Source organism: Bidens hawaiensis, unplaced genomic scaffold (assembly GCF_021521415.1).
Source record: "Bidens hawaiensis isolate Kalapana, Puna unplaced genomic scaffold, B.hawaiensis_p1.1 tig00027352_1, whole genome shotgun sequence".
In the NCBI taxonomy this organism is placed as follows: domain Eukaryota; kingdom Viridiplantae; phylum Streptophyta; class Magnoliopsida; order Asterales; family Asteraceae; genus Bidens; species Bidens hawaiensis.
In genome coordinates, this window is record NW_027494434.1 from 174,954 (window position 1) to 181,656 (window position 6,703).

Consider the following 6,703-nt stretch of genomic DNA (forward strand, 5'->3'; position numbering starts at 1 on the left):
ACTTGATATACTTAGTATATTAGTATACGTGTTGAAAATTTTAGTCTCATGCTCAGCTCAATTATAACCCGTGCTCCGACCTAATATCCATAAGATATACCTATTTGTAAGTTAAATTTTACAGATTAAGATTTCAAATACATTTCTTACTATTATCATCCAAAGAATATAGAAATATATAAAAAAATAGTGGATTTGAATATTACCAAGACAATTTTTTTGTACGAATATCATTTAAGTAAACAAGTATGTATAAATTGAATAATCAGGTTAGGTATCATCTACTCAACATCATCTATGTGCCAATCCTATATATATTTCCTGTGTTGGCCGTCTACCTTCAGATTCGTGTTTGTTCGGTAGGAATACTTTGATGTAGCTGAGGGTCTTTTAGTGTTGCCCTAGCTCATTATTTGACTCCACTTAGACCATGCGTACTCATGCGCTGTTGTGGCGTTTTGGAGTGAAAACGCTGGGATTCCCCCCCCCCCCCCTTTTTCCTTTGGTGTTTTCTACAAAACGCGATAGACGCTCGAATTTAAATGGAAATTGTGTGTGAGGGGGGGATATATGTAATTATTGTAGGAGAGTTGTGGCTTTTTTTCCAACTACACCACTTTTTTGCAAAACTCTCCATTGCTGACGGAGATGCCATATGGCACAAATGCCCAATGGTGGAACGTTTTGACTACGTCTTAGCTGGTACCTTTCTAAAAAAGAGAAAAAAAAAACTCTTTATCCCTAGTGAGTTTTAAAGACCTTTCATCACTTTTGCTTTCATTATCAATCATATGAACGAATGGATCACGTCAAACTTTCTTTAAATGGATACTACAGCAATAGCTGTTTTTAGAAATATTGGCCAGAAGAGAACTTGCATTAAATATTAAGCGCAAAATGTTAAAAGCAACATATTTGTCACGGTATGGGATTCGCTTATCACAAAAAATCTTCATACTGATTTCTGTTTCCTGCAATTATATGTATGTTGTTCTTTTCTCCTTTTGTAATGAATTGATTTTGTTTTTAATTCAAACCACAATGATAGTTCTTGCATTATCTACTTTATCAAAAATTGCAACAAATATAGACTGAGCATGCATGATTTATTTTTGCAAAGTCATTATAACATGATCAAGTATGTATAATGTTTCCAGAACGCGACATGTGCCCTTGAAGGATGAGTAAGTTTGTTTTAAGCACAAATATTATATAAATTGCACACAAATTAAGCAGCATATATATATAAATTAACAGGCAAAGTATTATGCAGTATATAAACAGCTACAAAATATAGTAGGGACTGCAGCTCTGAAGGCTTTACAACCGTCTTCAGTTAGGAAATAGCGTAGATGGATCAATCAGAAGACCGAAGTCACTGGTGCTTTGCATAAGGGTAAGCACGCCGTAAACTCATTTTGTGGACGCTTAAATTCCTTTCCCCGCAGTTCATATGGAATGTATATATAGACATATGTTTATAATTATACACTCTATGGATTTAATCTATGTTTATATATAACAATATTAATTATACTCAAATTAAAAAGAATAAAATGTTTGATTCTAATATGTATTTTTTAATACTCCGTATATAGGAACATAGAAAAGTCATATCTGATTTAAAATTGTTGGAACTAAATAAAATTTCAACAATGGTGAAAGTTTAAGGAAGATCAAGATTTTGTTAACCATTCTTGTTTAATCCCAGTGGCGAAGCTTGGAGGGGGGGGGGGGGTATTATAAAAATCATAAACGCGGAGGGCGGGCTCAAACTTTTGGCCGAAAACAGGTAAAATTACACTACGTATAAAAATTTTCAGGTTAAAAACAACCAAATTTACACTAATGTGCGAAAAAAACAGGGGGGGGGGGGACCGGGGCCACCCCTGGCCCTTGATATCCTTCGCCCCTATTAAGTCCCAAACATGTTTTGGACAAGTATTTTGGAAACATGATGTTATGGTTGACTGTTTTAAATTTATGTTGTAATGAACTGGATGTATGCTTATGGAATCTATATGGCTTGATCCGTTGTATAAGTATTATGAATATTAATCTGGTCGCAAATCGCACGGGGACCCACCACCTATTGGGGGGGGGGTGACAGACCCATCGTTGAACCAAATCTTAACGACAATGTACGTATTCATTCATTTCCGAGAACAAGGATCAGTCAGGGACGGCTCCGAGAAAGCAAAAAAAGTTGTTTCAACCGGATTGAGCAAAATCTTACATTTTCTTTCTGTTGTTCGTGTTTTCTTGTCCCTTGATCCATTTTTCATTAGCCTTTAGTATGCCAATTGTGTCCTCAAACGGTTTGGTTTCGAGATCAATCAACATACTGCTAAATCAATGCCACTAATTGAAAGTACTTGTTAGGCACTCAATCAATCAGTTTCTTCAGTCTTGAATATTAGAACCAAGACTTCTGAACTTTGACATGACGCCACTTATCTTGCGGAATTAATCATCGATTGTATCATCTTCATTCATATGGTGACTAATCCAACTCACTCCTTAGACTTCAAATACCGGATTTCTGGATCGTCCTAAATCTTCATTGCATCTTTGTACTTTGCCACTTACAATAGTACACACATCCCCCAGAATAGCATTGAAGTTGCATGCTAGAGCTTGCTTCAGGTTTGATGGCGGTACGTAGCTTGGCATTCGTCACAACCTCCATCTTGTTTTCTCAAGATGTTCGATAGGTTTAACTAGTTGGCTGTTCAGACTATTTTGAATTAACTTCTTGTTTCTTCTGGCTTGGACGATCGCATTGGTTGAAGTCGACATCATCATGTTTGGCCGAACCAATCTCCTTGGCTCTGATACCATGTCAAGTTCTTAAATCGATAATGATCACACACACAGTTTTGAGTTTAACTTACCATTACTCTTCCAAATAATACTCAAATATTAGCAAAATAAAATGCTCTAAATCTAGTCATACATCTATATTTAAACTACCGAAACTTGTAAGCCAAGTTAAAACTAAGACACATTTGTATGAAGCTGCACGCCGTTTACCAAGCAGTGGCAAGCTCCTTTGTAGCTAGCAGCAACAAAACAAAGTATCCCGTTACATATCTAAGGTTTCATATTTATGTTACAACTCGATATATTCCAATTAAAACTAAAACACATAATAATGCTGTTTGAAGAGCTAGATTAATATATTTTCATTGCAAATAGGATTCAATTAATTAAGTTGTTGGCAGGAATATTACAATGGCACACAAACATACCATCAAAATTACTATACAATAAACAGATAACCTCTCATATATAATATGTTATATATATACAGATTTTGAGCATTACAGGAAAAAGGTAATTTATTACAACTTGAGATTCAAGTCTGGTGAATCTGGATCACTTTGCTGACTTGAAGAACAAGTTCCTCCCCAATTCAAGATCACCCGAGGTTCAGACAGTGGTCCATATCCAGATGCATTGTCAGTAATTGGCGCTGTTGAAGTGGCATGGTCGGTATGGATGAAGTGCGAATGCCCGTGGACTGCGAATGTAGAGTATCTTTTTATCGCGTTTCTTTCCCTCCTATGCGCGTTTTGATGTCCTCCTAATACTTGTGAATTGTGAAACTTTCTGTTGCATAACCTGCATGCATACATCTTCATGGTTATAGGAGGCGTTGTCGGTTTTGATGGTGAATATAGTCTTAGACTAAGATCTAGCTCTCCATTTTCATGACTGGCGGCTGCGCATTCTCTGATATTATTCATCTCGGAATAATTAATGAGAAATATATAAGGAATGATGTTCATAAGAGCAAGCACCATATAAATATATAGCAGTAAGTTAATTTTAAATCAATAATGAATGATTTTTGGGTGTCATATATCTTTTGATGTAGCTAAGGGTCGTTTTACTGTTGCCCTACTTTTGAAGCTCATAATATTATTTTCATTTCCTTATCGTCTAGTGCTTTTTCTAGATCCAACTGTTCATCTTTTGTTTTCTTTTCACAAACACTAGGTTGGCTATGTGCTCGTGTGTTACACGGCCTGAAAAAAAAAAGTTTAATATATACACCGATTCTTGAAGACAATTGATATTTTACCCTCCACGTGTTTATTTTTAATCTTGTTTGTGATTTCATTTGTTCTTTGACATATGTATGAATCCTATAACATGTATTCAAACTAAATCAAAAGAAAATGGAAAATGTGTAACTAAAAAACAAAAAGAGATTTGAGACTTTGAGTATGATCATCACCTTTGTTGCCATATTTAAGTTTAGCCCTAAGTTTCTAACTGAATATTTATGCAAAACGAAATATATAGATTCAGAAGAATTAAGAGAGATAATTAGTTTAGCGAATTTCTGGTCTGTGAAACGTAAACATCACTCAGTTTTAACTAACATGAAAGTCTTGGATAGTTTAAGCAAGTTAATCAGGTCACTTTCGGGTCAAAACTGCAAACACGTTTACCTTAACGAACCGTTTTTGTATCAACCTGAACTGTTCACGGGTTGACCCAATTAATCCATTGTTACTCTTTTAATTTTCTTAAATTAATGTGTTACATGTAATAACTTACAATTATTTGTATACTTAGACAATGTGTAGTCGTAAAGCTTCACATTCAGGGGTTATGCGCCACGTGGCGCCCAGTCAGAGTTATGGTTTTGTACAAAAACAGGCTGTAGTCATAACTCTCCACATCCAGGGGTTATGCGCCACGTGGCGCCCAGTCATTATAATTTTATTTGTTTTTTTTAAATAATAATTCATTTAAATAAATTAACATAAAATTAAAAATTACATTAAACTTCCAAATAAAAAATACATTAAACTAAATTAAAAAAAAATACATCAAATTAAAATTAAAAAAACATAAATAATACTAATAAAACTAAAACTCATTTATATTTTTCTAAAATTTTCGCTCGTCGATTGGCTTTTAGAGATTGGACTATCGGGTCGTCTTCGGATAGCTCGTTTGATAAAATCTCGATGTCTTTGTCCATCTCATTCCTTCGAAGTAGGTCGACGGCGTCCAAATTTACTTGAAGTCGTTGGGTTCCAAGTTGGTGTAAATCTTGGAGTCGAGAGTTCATTAATTGGAATTGGCTTTCCAATTCGGGATTCGAACCCGTTGTCGACGACGAACCGGCCCCTTTCCCCTTTCCTTTGCCTTTGGTTCTTCTACCCCCGGCCGAGGCATGTCGGTAGTATTCACGGGGTCATTATCGCTTAAGTTGAAGTTTCGAGCGTCGGAACGGGGCGTGTCTGGATCCACCGAAGATGATGTTTTAGACTTTTTTTTACGCGGACCACCTTCGGCTTCGGCTTCGGCATCGGCATCCAACACCAAGCCCCATTTTGGGTGAAACCTCAAGAGGTCTTTCCAAATGCCAAAGTAGTTGAAGGTCCCGCCGACCTTATGTTGAAACTCAACCAACGCGTTATCCATGACTTCAGCGTCCGAGACACCGCTACTCCTAGTTCGATTCATCTGAGAGAAAACCGTATGGAAAGCCATGCATTTGGTGTTTATGTCGCCCCATTTCGACAGTAACGAATCTTTTTCTCGACGCGAGTCCCCGCCAAGGTTGTGAAACCTCTCTATAATTTTGTGCCAAAATACCCCCATTTTTTGATAGTTCGCTAAAAAAATAAAAACATTACAAGTTTAATGTTTGTTATAAGAAATTTAAAAAAAATATATATGCATTTTAAAAACCTACCGCATTTGGCATCTTCCGATATTTGGCACCAAGCACGAGCACATAGTACGCACTCGTCGATACTCTACGATATCACCGTCTTTTTAACCCGAGGTTCGCCGGCGGGCTTCTTTGCGTGTTTTTTCGAACGTCCGCGTTGGCTCGAACCGCCCTCGGGTTGTGTCTCCGGCACGAACTCGACCTCGGGTTGGGTCTCCGGGGCGGGTTGGAGAACCCGAACCCGCAAAAATGTTTGTCATTGGGTTTTGGAAACCGGGCACCGCATTTGGCATAGAGTTTTGTAGAAGTGCAAAGTACGCGGCCATTTGTGGGTCATACATTTGCAGGACGGGTACGGTTGGCGTCGGGGCGGTAGATTGGTTCGGTTGTGGATTTTGGTTGGCTTGACGGGCATATTGACCGAAACCGAGAATATTTTGGTTGTTGTTTGGAAACATGATGGTAGAAATATTAGTGTAAAAGATATAAATATTTATGTAAATTGGTAGATTGGAAGGAATGTGTTAAAAAATATAAGTTTGGTTTGTTTATATAGTATAAATATAATTATTATTTTTTTTTTAAAACTCCAACGGCTCCAAACCAACGATAACTTTTTTGATCCGCGTGTCATTCTCGCGTTTTAGATACAACGCGCAAAAAAAAATTCAACATAACGCAGGGGGGCGATGTACCCCCGCGTTATAGCCCATAACGTCCGGCACAACGTGCCACTACACCTGGTCTTAATATATGCCTCAATGTTTAATAATAAGTTGGGCGTTAAGTTATAGACCTAGAGCGAGCTAGGCGCTATTCCGTATAAAAGAATATCAAGTGAAAGTGATTATTTAAATGAAAAGAGTTTGTCTTAACTGCTAACTGATACAGATGTCCATTCTTCTTAATTTTCTTTAAGTACACACAAAATACAGATGTCCATCCTTAATTTTCTTGATTTGTGAAATCTCAAGAACCCTATACTTGTCATTTTGTCTGCCACTT